Raw genomic sequence first — 13239 nt, 5'->3', positions numbered from 1 at the left:
CTCCCAGCAGCTACCAAACGCAGGTATCTTCTTGGTTGGGGATGAGACTCTGTGTCCATTTCTCTTTCATTGCTTGGGTTTTGTCTGGCTTGGACTATGCAGGTCCTGTGACACTGTCATAGTCTCCACCAGTCTGTATGATCGTTAGTTCCCTTATGTCTGAAAAATGCTGTTTCTTTGGAGTTGTCAACACCTCTGGCTCCTATAGTCCTTCTGACTTCTCATCTGCATAGATCCCAAGATAAAGATGCGGCATCTAAGCCCTGGCCCTGTGCTTGGTGGTGCACACCTTAATCCCAGCACTTGGGAGGCAGAGACAGTTAGATCTCTTGAGTTTGAGGCCAGCCTGGTCTATAGAGCAAGTTCCAGGGAAAGCCAGGACTACACAGAGAAACTTTGTCTTAAAAACAAAACACAAAACAAATAAGCAAACAATGTAAAGTATCCAATACCAGAATTTGAGGATGAGCATCATTTTGAGTATAAATATCCTTACTCCCCCACTTACAGATGTTCCTTGATTTACAGTGGAGTTACTTCCTAATATGACCACTGTAAGCCAACTATCATTCTTATTGTAATACAGCTGAACTATGAATCATCATGACTTAGCAACAGTCCACTGCAGCATTGGTTGTTTATCTTCATAATTGGTGCTGGCCAGAGCTGCAGCAATGTCACAAGAGAGCACCCACCAATCATGTGTCCTAGCCAGGGTACAGAGCACAAGTGAGAGAAAAATCTCTTGCATACCACAGTGAAGTCAAAAGATTATAAATGGAACCTTTGTTAACCCAGAGAACGTCTGTGTGTTAGTCGTACACATCACGAGAGTCAAAAAATACATTTAAGGAACTACAAGAATAAAAAAAGACTGCCTTTCCTGGGCTTAAATACAATGAGTGCTGTCTGGACACATATTTTCTAGAAGGAGAGGCAAAGATTTCATGTTTAAGTAGCAGCCTTTTGGAAAACAGAGTAGCAGAAGCTGCAGTGGTTCCCATGTAGCTAAGGGAGATGTGTTCTTTAGAGCTAACACACCGATATCCTGAAAATGAAGCAATCCTGCCCTGACTTGATCAAGAGAGGAGTGAATACTAGTTTTGTCATGTGACACAATTCCAGACAGCCCAAAGCCTTGAAGTAGAAAGATATTTTTTTGCACTTTGTCCAGGACTCCCATAGAACCACAGTACTCTAAGAATAGGACACAGACAACATAAATCTTCCTAAGAGGAGCTGTGTTTAATGATATGCAAAAGTAAAATATTATTCTTTCAATTTCCATACTTAACACAAAATCTCATACTTACGCCTCACCTTATTCAGTACTGCCGACCCATTTTTCCCTTTTTTCAATAAAGGAGTGGAGATGTTTATTTAAATAAAAATTGTGAGTTACAGAATCAGAATATTTACATCATATGTCATCTTGGGTCCAGTGTGTATGGATAGCTAAACAAACATCTATGATAATCTCAAGATGAAGAATGATATATAGAATAGGATTAACTGGCCTAAGGAGTGCCAGGAACCTTAGAAATCTATGTTTTTATTTGAAAAGTCCTTAAAAAAGAAGCAAAGATGGGATGGATTTGGTCTTGAAAGCAGCCTATTCTCTGAGGGAAAGTTCTCCAGGGCCAGCAAATGGAAACCCATCCATGGTTTTGTCATTCAATCATCAATTTTAATTTGATTAATAGAACTCTCTAGAAACCAAGTGGCAAAAGTTGGCCATTTCAAAGATGAATCTTGACTTTTGCTATAGTTTCTTTGTAACAGCAGAAGTATGGAAGTAACAGAGTATGGGACAATTCCCACAGGTGTTCAGTAAAATTTATCTCAGCAGACATTAGGAAATCTTTGTTTCAGTGAAGATATGATTTTTTTTTTTTAGCCGCTCAGATAACCTATGTCCTTGGAATCTTGATTCTTTTTCTCAAGGATGATGAGCATGACCTAAACCATGAATTACCCTGGGGATTCTTTCAGTTATAAACCCTCCAAGCTTTGGCTGGGCATAAGGGTACTCAGTCATAAACTGAATTGTATGCTCTTAGGGAGAAGTGCCATAGACTAGCAAAGATGACTTTGAATTTCGTTGTTATTATTTTCTTATGTATGAAGCCAGGTAACCTGGACTCTCCCAGTTTCCAGTACTTTGGAAACGATAAGCACTGTAGACCTGAAGACATGAACCCTTTTGAGGGTGGCACAGAGTCACCACAAATGTGTGCTCCTGAATTACATCACTGAATACAGAAGTCTCTCCAGCTGTCTCACTCATGTCTGGATTCATACAAGAAAGAAGGAAACAAAAAGAGTTACATCTTATTTAATGACATAAGATTGGCTCAGCTTCATTAGAATTATACCTAATATATGAAGTGTTGATTAAATAATCTCTAGAGAACATACCAGTTCTGAGTTGTGCGCTATGTAATGGATGAAAAAGCCTTGATTTAGGATGAGACCAGAGAAGATTGCCTCATTATCCTGCCAGGGATGATCACAGACAAACACACAGGTTGAAGCTTAAGATCAATTTTAAATGATTGTCTCTCTCCTATTTCTCAATAGCCCAGGCTGAAAGGCTTCTTTATTCCATCTTTTAATTGCTGTGTTAACCACTTTCAATAGCTTTCCATTTTACTAGCAGGCAGGACGACAACACAGTGCCTTCATTTCAAAGGCTATCTTCAAATTCCCACGGGCATTTAGTAAAGTTTCATTATCCTCAGGCATAATCCTCTGAGGAGATTAGATCACTAAAAGGACACCCCCCACCCCCCAAACAATATTGGGCAGGCAGGAAAGGCTTGTAGTGATATAAAGTTTGGAAGCTAAAACCCTCAGCTCACATGAGAGCCCACAGTGACTCTGAGAAAAATCAAAGGTACTTGACTCACAGTTGCTTTTGCAAGCCATTTCCAAGAACATGAACCCAGAAAAACTTATCAGTTTATACATGCACATCTTTTATTTTTAACATGTATTTATTTATTATGTAAACAGTATTCTGTATGCATATATACCTGCAGGCCAGAAGAAGGCACAAGATCTCATTACAGATGGTTGTGAGCCACCATGTGATTGCTGGGAATGAACTCATGACTTCTGGCAGAGCAGCCAGTGCTCTTAACCTCTAAGCCATCTTTCCAATCCATAAATGCACATTTTTACTTACCTGGTTTTATATAAAATTTAGAGCCACACACACTGTCCTTTCATTTAGTAGTAAACTCTTTTATTGGCAAGGACATTTTTTGAATTGTTTTATTTTAAGTATCTTTAAGCGCTCTCTCTCTCTTTCTCTCTCTCTCTCTCTCTCTCTCTCTCTCTCTCTCTCTCTGTCCCCCCCTCCCAGGCTGCCTTGTAACTCACTATAGCCCAGCTGGCTTCAAACTTGAAATAATCCTTCTTCCTAATTCTGAATGCAGGGACTAACAGGTGTGAGACATCAACCCCAGTTTATTTGAATCTTGATAAAAAGCCTTGGTGATATATAAAGATCAAGGTAGAGCTTTTGAAGTAAAGTGATGTTTTTTTCTGTTGCTTTATAGTTTGATGTTTATTGGTGACAGAAAGAAAAAGACACATGTATGATAGAAGTTAGAAGCATAAGGTTCTCAGATCACATGTCATTCACAGAGATCTAGACATTACAAAGGCCAGTGAAATGGATCTTCATGGTCTTGGATTAGAGAGAAGCAACATGAAAGCAAGGACTAAGGCTATGTCAAAAAGAAAGACTGAGGAGATGCGATACTGACTCTCGACCACATGCTCACCTGCCTCCGGCCTTCCATCTCTCCATCCATCTTCCACCCTTAGCCAAAGTAATCCTCGTCAACAAAACCTGACGACGGCTTCTTGTTCTTTGCTTGAAATCTATCAGCAGTTTACCATGGCTGTAGAGCAAGGTCCAAATCCTAAGTTCATCCAGAAATGTGTGACAGGCATAGGTCCTAATTACCATTATGCTATGTTACCTCACTGATCTGTCCAAGCTGATTATACTTGGACTTCTGGGTTGAACTATGTGTGACCTTCTTTTACAAAAAAGAAAATCAAGTGTTAAAGACTCACATCCTCGGAAATGTTCTTTGGAAAAGCTATTTTAAGTATCACGAGATAAGATGAGGTTTCTCTAAAGTATGGTGAACCTCTAAGGTAAAGGATCATTGTCCTTATAAAAGGGGAAAATTGGGTGTGCGCACACGCGCACGCGCGCGCGCACACACACACACACACACACACACACACAGAGAATGGCTTGTAAAGGCATCTGCAGAGATTACAGCAAAGGCTTCTACAATCTGAAGAGCCGCAAGGATTGCCAGCAAATCACCAGGAGTTAAGGATGAGATGGAACAAATTTTTCCCCGGGCTCAGAAGGAACCAACCTTTCTAACACTTTGATCTTGAAATTCAAGCTTCCAGAGTACTAAGAAAATAAATGCCCGTTGTTTTATCCATCTAGTATGGAAAAGTGTCACAGTAGCCCTAGAAAGTCAATACACTGAATGTCCCAACTTTCTATGTGGATCTCTGCCCACAGTATTTGTTTATGAAATACAGCAACTTTCTTCCCCTTCTCCTGGCCAAACTACCCTGAAGTTTGGCTATAAGTAACATTTCCTAAAGGAGAGCCCTTCCTTCACCTTCTAGACCAGGCAAGTCTCTTCTTTTCTCCAATCCATATCTAGTACAAATTCTCTAAGATTCTGCATTTCTCTAGAGTGCTGTGAACTACTGGATTTTGTCCATCTTCTTCAGTAAGCATGGGCTGATACTATTCTACTCTCAGATCTGTTCTCTGTACCTAGACCTGTGGATGGCACACAACTCACATTCAAGAAATGTTTATTGGCTGGCGTCCTTGACTTTAACTTGGACTGCTCTGTCCCAAATATTATTTCAAAGATCCCACATCCTTGGTAATAACTCCAAGAAAATATTATCTTTCCTCATGTATATATTCATTTGCCTGAAGGCAGCCTCATATTTCTATAATTTGTTGTTATCATAGCTAACATTCTATTCCACTCCAGCACACATCTGGATAAGCAATAACACTTGAAAGTGTGCTATTCTGCAAGAATGTTTTTGATTTGGGTTCTATATTACTGAAAAGAATCTCAATTATTTGGCAAACTGACATCCTCCTAAGATGCTATCTGTCCTGGAAGGCATGAGAGAAATCATGTGAGAGAGAGAGCATTACAGGAATGAAACAGGTACTTATTTGACCTGAGTTTCCTAATGTGAAAAGCTGTGATGGCTTACAAATGTGAGAGCTTTGGTGAGAATTATCAGTCATCTATGAAATAATGCAGCTGAGTCTCAACACACCACTGTCTACCTGTATTCGGTTACAATCAGCTCTCAGGTCATGTTCTTTACTTCTGATTCTGAAGTGTGGTAGCTAATTTGGGATCTGCTACAAACACACAGAAACTCTCCAAGTATGTTCACTGAGTCAGAAGATTTTTTTTTATTTATCCCAGAAAAAAACAGTCTGAATAAATGAAAATAATATAGATAGTCTACTAACTGGCTAATAACATCTTGCCTTTGGATGATTTCTTCTGGCCATATAAGAACTAGACACTCACATATTTAGGGATACATCTTAAGGCACTGGTTCTCAATCTCCCTAATGCTGCAACCCTTTAATAAAGTTCCTCATGTTGTGGTGACCCCCAAGCATAAGATTATTTTTGTTGCAACTTGGTATCTATAATTTTGCTACTATTATAAATCATATAAATATCTGATATGCAGGATGGTCTTAGTTGATGCCTGTAAAAGGGCTGTTTAACCTCCAAAGGGGGTCGCAATCCACATGTTGAGAACTACTGTCCTGTAGGGACATTAATTATAATAAGGTGTACTACTTTGGGGCATAGAAGGACCAAGGTAACTAGATATGTCCTAGGCATTCATTTAGTAAATACTTCCTAGGCAAGCAATTGTTCCATGCCAAATATTATGAAAGATTCTCATAAAAGAAAGCTGAATAAATAATAATAACAACAATGCCTTTTATTTATTGTCTGTTTACTATGTACCAAACATTGTAGTAAAAGCCTTATACACATTATCTTCAATTCTTGCCATAGCCTTATGATGTATGGTTACTGTTAACTCTGTTCATTAGTAAAGAATGCTTAAGATAGACATAGGCCAAAGAGCCTGGATATGCCCATAGCTATGATGATCCCAATACCTAAATCCATTCCCAATGTATTGTACTACCTCATGATATAGAATCAGAAATCCTTCCAAAATCTATGAAATGCAGGACGAGCTTTCCATCTAAGAAAGATAATATAAAAGTGGGCTCGAGAAAGGGGATTTAATTCTACCATAATACAGAAATGCCCTGAGTAATCTTTTCTTAGAATGAGTTTATGGGCCATTTCACATAAGCTCCCCAAGTTCAAAAGTCAGGATTACAGTGATTTGGGCTTTTTAGACTCAAGTGAACTAAAGAAAGTAGAAATGAGAAAAAGATCGTTCAAAGGTTCAAGTCCAATAATGAGTCATTGCATGCACGTGTGTGTGCACATGTGGGAACATGCAAGCAAAAGGTATAAATGGTATGTAAAAGAACCCTAAAGTTTGAGTCAAGAAAAAAAAACCCATCTATATTTTAGTCCCTAAAGCAAAAATCGAGATTGTATACATTTTTGGTAGCGGGCAATCCAAAGATTTTGTGAATTGTTTTTGTTTGTTTGCTTGCTTGTTTGCTTGTTGGTCTGTTTTTCTTTAAATTGGACCAAATTAGGAAAAAAAATACATATTTGTCAAGAGTCCAAGGAATGGTTAGCAATGTAAATCAATAACAGTGTCCTTTACCTTGTATGTGAAGGGCCTGGGTTCTTTTCCCAGTGTTGAAAAATGGTCTAAAAAGAAGAAGGGATAAAAATGCAACTGTTAGTTGAATTAGGAATTTTGAAAATAATTTTGGAGCCATTCTAAATCAAAAGAACAATCTTCCTCCATCTCATTCTGAGTCTACGCACTCCCAGGATGTGTTATTTCAGTATTTTGTCTCTCGTATTTATTCTCAACCACTAGTTTTTCCTTTAATTGATTCTCCACCCCGGCCCTCTCTGACTCTTTGTCTCTCCCTCATACAGTTTCAGAACACAAATTAACCCATTTGATAACTTTGAGGGAATAGCATAAACATGTCAGGGAAAGACTGGGTGGAGTCTGCACTTGGAGGAAAGGACACTTGTATCATGCCAAGGAAGCTATGTAGATGACTCCCACATTGTAGACTTAAATGACCTCCACATTGTAGACTTAGCATCAGAAAGCCAGCTCAGATGTCAGATTACATGTCAACAGCTTACAAAGTATAAGAAAAAATATGCTTCTTTTGGCCATGTGCTATGAGTAAACGTCTAGAACTGGATATGAGCAGATTACAGAAATTATTTTTGTTCATTTTTTTTTCTCCAAGCCTTACTAATATAGCTCTGGTTGGCAAGATCTTGAATGATCCATATGTACTGGGCAAATTTACAGTTTAACTGCAAAAGAACATAAAGGTAGCAAGATGGCTTCTAAGACAACTTCAAACACAGGAGAAACTTTTAGTACAAATGAATCAAACTTAACATTAAGAGAACAAGTAGAAGTGATTCTAAGGTACAAAAAACCAGAATTCTAGGTAACTGTATCAGTTACTTTTCTGTTGTGATAAAACTCTTTGAAGAAGACAAAAGAGAGAGTTTATTGGGACTTATGATTCCAGATGGAGAATCCATAGTGATTGGTGAGATATAGCAGTAGGGGTTGGGGGGAGGAAGAACAGAAAATTGAGAGCATATCTTCAACCTCAAGCATGAAGCAGCAAGAAACAACTGGAAATTTAACCAGGCTCTTAAGTCCCATCCCACCCCCACTGATATACTTCTTTCAGCAGGACCATATTACCTCCCCAAACAGCATCACCAACTGGGGACCAGGTGTTCTAAGACATGAGTTTCTGGGGGGACAATCTTATTCAAATCCTAACAGTTACATTCAAAATTTTATTTTTCTAGCCGTTATTTTATCTAGCAACCTTTTTCCTTCTTTTTTCTACTCATCATAAAGACATAGAAGGTATGTCTGGAAGATGTGTGCTTATATTCACTTGTGTTCAGTCCACTTTTGCTTTGTTTTAAATATTCAATGTTCATTGGCATGTATTTTAGAGATGATACTGTAAATACTCTATAGGTTAATTTACTATTAATTAATAGTTAATTTAATATTAATTTAATATTAAATAATATTAATTAATTTAATGTTAATTTAATATTAAACTTGAACTAAACACACACACACACACACAAAAAAAAAAGGTTGGCCAACAGCTACTACAAAGAATGTAATGATCAAGAACTCCAGTTTAGAAAACAGTTTGGAGACTGAGCAAGATTTGTTTTCCTTATCTGTAGGACTCTTTCAAAATGAGGCAGAGCCTTTCAAACTCCTCCATTACATCACACCTCAGACAAGAGCAAGTGTGAAATGCTTCATCTGAGATCTGGGCCACAGTGTTGGTAAGCAGACACTATAGCTGTGCTATCTGATATAGCAATCACCAACATATTCTTCCAGTGAAATATTCAATAATTGGGGCTGGGAATATAGGTCAGAGGTTGGGAGCATGCACTACAAGCCTGAGAATACAGCTCAGAGGTTGGGAGCATGCACTACAAGCTTACCTCCTCTGTAGAAATAAGAATGAGACAACAATGACACAGGGCCATTACTCATTACAGAGAGACAAAGGACTTTATCTCTAGAACCCATAATGAGTTTGCAGAAAGAGACAGACACAGAGACATAGAGAATTTCCACCTAGCTTTTGCTCTCTGAATCTTTTACATTAGACTTACATCACAATTAGCTGAAGATATCCTTGTGCTTCCTTTGACAGACATCTTCTAAAGGGACCTTTAAATGTGCATCTCTTCTTGGAACCTGCCTTAGAGATCCCATAAGGGAATTTTATACAGATAGCAAAGTAGAGTCCATTCATTCTACTTGGAAAAGATCCAGAAACTAAGCCTCTTTAAAGCTTTATGATGTAATGAAAAAACTAGTGTTATCTAAGGCTTTATAATTGTTGACATAATCTCATGTCCAATGCAAAGTAGCCCTGCACTTTAATTGAAAGATTTTGCAGAGTAGAAATGGAGCACTTGGATTTGTCAGAAAGTTCACTGTTCAACAAGGGTGAGTACCGGGGAAAGGCTGACATGCGCTGTAGTTGAGAGTGAGTGGCCAGTATCAAACCAAAATGAAATATGCTGACAGCTTCTGTAGCCACTCTGGCTATGACATAATTGATGATCAGCGTTCAAAACATATTAATTATGTCTGTTCACTGTCATTTCTAGAATGAAGAGACCAAGAAATAATGTCACCCACAGTCTGGTACTTAAACAAAACATTGTGTTTATGTGGGGTACCCTTCCAACATAAATCTGATCATTTGCAGTCTCCCATTTGAACACACCTCACAAGGCAAGTGGAAGCTCAAACTTTTGCATCTGGACTCAGGTATTGGCAAGCAACCCCAATGTTCAACACGGCAGCCACTAGTTCCATTTGATTACTTCCATGTAAAATTAAAGTATAGAGCTGAAACTATACTTTAGTGGCAGAGTGTGTGGTCAGCATGTACAAAGCATAGCAAGCTCAACTCTCAGCAACAACAACAAAAAAATAAGTTAATTAAGTTATTTAAATTTGAATATATAGATTTAGCTGCTCACTAAACTGGCCATGTTTTAAGTGTTTAACTACCACATGGATCAAGTGGTCCCTGCATTGAACAGAACAGATAAAGAACATCTTTGACATCAATACACGTTCTTTTAAACAACAGTGTTCTAGAAGATTTCTCTGAAGACAACATAATTATCCAACTTATCAAAGTTATCTCATCAGATTTCCTCTGTGTGTGTGTGTGTGTGTGTGTGTGTGTGTGTGTGTGGAGAGGGGGGGGGGGGGGGGGGGGGGGGGGGGGGGGGGGGGGGGGGGGGGGAGGGGAGGGGAGGGGAAAGAGAAGAGAAGAGAAGAGAAGAGAAGAGAAGAGAAGAGAAGAGAAGAGAAGAGAAGAGAAGAGAAGAGAAGAGAAGAGAAGAGAAGAGAAGAGAAACTGAGGTGTCATGACTCTGACATGGCTCTCTTTCCCACCCACTAAACAGGCTTAAACACTATTTTTTCAGACTATGGGAATATTTATGATCCACAAAGAAGGCCAGCTTCATCTGAGATCAGGATCTATATTTCACTAAAATCTTTAGTTAATTTAATTTTTTAGTCCATTGTCCATTGAGGTTATTTTAGAATAGTGTCATAGCTTACCAGGCTTTGTATAAGTAAGCAATGACCTAAAAAGAAAATCAACATACTACTCTATTCCTTAAAGACATTATAGACACGAAAGTCTATATGTTTTGAGTCTATCTGAGAACTGACAAGAGTTTGCAGCTTTGGGACCAGGGACTGAGCTTCAAATGGAATGAAAAGGTTACCCAGCATTCTCTTCAGAAACATCATCACTTCTCCAAATGTGTAGAGGCTGTTGAGCTGTAAATGGAGGAATAGTGTCTTAAGAGAAATGAATCTTTCTCTAATAATTCACTTGAAGAGAAGAAAAATGCACTCACTGATAGGCTTAGCTGAGAAACGGTAAGGCTACCCTGATGCCTGGGTGATCAGAGATTGCTGTGGTTGACCAGATGATTGAGCAAGTATTCATCTAGGAAATGACATTGAACTAGAGAAGAAGAGAATCAAAGGCCGGTATTTAATTCATCTAATTGTGTCTAAAGGTATTACTTGTGTCCTTATGCTCCATGACTTTAGCTGTATTGCCTATTTCCCATCAGTTTGTTTCTGTCTCCTATCCTTCCTGGTCCTTGTTAAGACATCCCACCTAACCTGGGTGTATTTCCTGCTTTATTTTTTCTCTTTAAAACATAGCAATGTGGGATCTGGAAAGATGGATCAACACTTTAGAGCACTTCTTGCTCTTACAGAGGACCAGAATTAGATTCCAGCTCTCATATTGTGGCTGACAACCATCCATAACTCCAGTTCCATCCAAAGCCCTTTTCAGACCTCTTTGGTCACCAGTTACTACTGTTACACAGACATACGTGCAAGTAAAACATCCATATCCATAAAATAAGATTTAAAAAATGAAAACTTAAAAAATAATAGGGTAACTTTGCTCATGACCTTCATTTTCCTCACAGTACTAGCAACAGTCTCAGCTTCATTCTGATGTAGTTCCCCCTTTTTCCTTCCAAATCTGACCTACTTACACTGGTACCAGTAGGATCTGACCCTCCTCTAGGATTATAGACAAATAAAATATATTTTCTAAAAGTAAACATATTCTTAAGTCATCTTCCTGAAGTTTAAGAATTCTATGTTTTCCCCTGCCTCATTTACTATTTATACTGTCAACTAAATTAGTCACTACTTCATCTAGCCAGTCAGACAGTAAACATTTATTGAGGCTACACAATGTTTGAGATGCCTATTTAATACTAGAGAGGCAGTAGCGACAGAAGCAAACATCCTTTAATGTAGTTACTTTCATGTTAGTGAAAAGAGGCAGAAAATAAGTATACAGAAAGTATACTTATAAGTATACTTATACTTAAACAACCATTAAGTTGTTTCTAGTAGTAGCAATTGCAATCTGAGAGTTAAAAAGAGTAAATGAGGTATAGAATTTTAAGAAGGTGACTAGGTTAGACAGACTTGAACTTCCTGACAAGAAAGTGAAAAGTGAGGCAAAACATGAATGAGGAGGAGGCAGTCGTGTGCCAATGTCTGGAGGAAGGCTGTGTCAGACCTGAGAACACAGCCAGTGCCCAACCTAAATGGACAGAAGAGCTCAGCATGTCTGCGGAATGGCAAACCAATGTGGTAGAACATAGTAGGATAGTGGGAGATTAGAAATATACAAAATTGGAAAATTAAGCTCATGGGTGTTTTTACTTCATGCTAATCCTAAAGGTAGATGGAGTAGTTTTGAGAAGAGTGGAAACCTTGTTTAGGTTGGGTTTTTAAAAGCTTTCTGGGCAGTAGGTGGAAAGGGATTGTCTTAGTTAGGGTTTTACTGCTGTGCCCATACACCATGACCAAAGCAACTCTTATAAGAATAACATTTAATTGGGGCTAGCTTAGAGGTTCAGACGTTCAGTCCCCTATCATCAAGGAGGGAGCATGGCAGCATCCAGGAAGGCATGGTGCAGGAGGAGCTGAGAGTTCTACATCTCCATGTGAAAGCTGCTAGGAGATGACTGGCTTCCAGGAAGCTAGGATGAAGGTTTTAAAGCCCATACCCACAGTGACAAGCCTACTCCAACAAGGCCGCACCTACTTCAATAAGATCACACCTTCAAATAGTGCAACTCCTTGGATCAAGCATATTCAAACCACCACAGGAATTTATATCAGCCAGGTCCTAACAAGAAAAGGCCACAGTCAAATGTTTTAAGTGAAGAGTTTCCAGGAGAGGTGTGTTGTGGGTTGACTATGAAATGCTCCCCCCTCCCATACACTAAAGAGTAACAACCTATTTTGGGAAATGACAGAAGCTTTTGGAGACAGTGTCTGGCAGTGTCCCACCCCTGCCTGGGTCTCCCTTCTATTGTATAGCTGTCACAAGGGCAAAGAGCTCTGATCCAAGATGTCCTTCCACAATGATGCTCCTCCTCACAAGACAAGAAACAGCATAGTATGGTGTGGACTGAGAGCTCTGAAACCATGGACCACACTAATCCTTCCCTTCAGTAAGTTGCTTTTCTGAGATATTAGTCAAAGCAAAGAAAAAAAACCAGATACATGGAAGACTTTAGATATAAGCACAGGTAGAACAGAATCCAACAGGAGTTAGAGAAGTATAGGGACTGTAGAGAGACGGGTGCTGTGAAGATGAAATCACAGATCTTCTACCTGATACTCTGTTTTTCCCCATCATGCTACCCATCAATCCAGTCTCTTCCTCTCTAAGAGACAGTTAGAGAAGTATAGGGACTGTAGAGAGACGGGTGCTGTGAAGATGAAATCACAGATCTTCTACCTGATACTCTGTTTTTCCCCACCATGCTACCCATCAATCCAGTCTCTTCCTCTCTAAGAGACAAGCAAGTATACTGTGACCTTGTAGCTGCCTCGCTCTGCCTAATGGGAAGACCTAAG

The sequence above is a fragment of the Mus caroli genome, chromosome 5, assembly GCF_900094665.2.
Source record: "Mus caroli chromosome 5, CAROLI_EIJ_v1.1, whole genome shotgun sequence".
Lineage (NCBI taxonomy): Eukaryota > Metazoa > Chordata > Mammalia > Rodentia > Muridae > Mus > Mus caroli.
Note: the sequence above shows the minus strand (reverse complement) of the source record.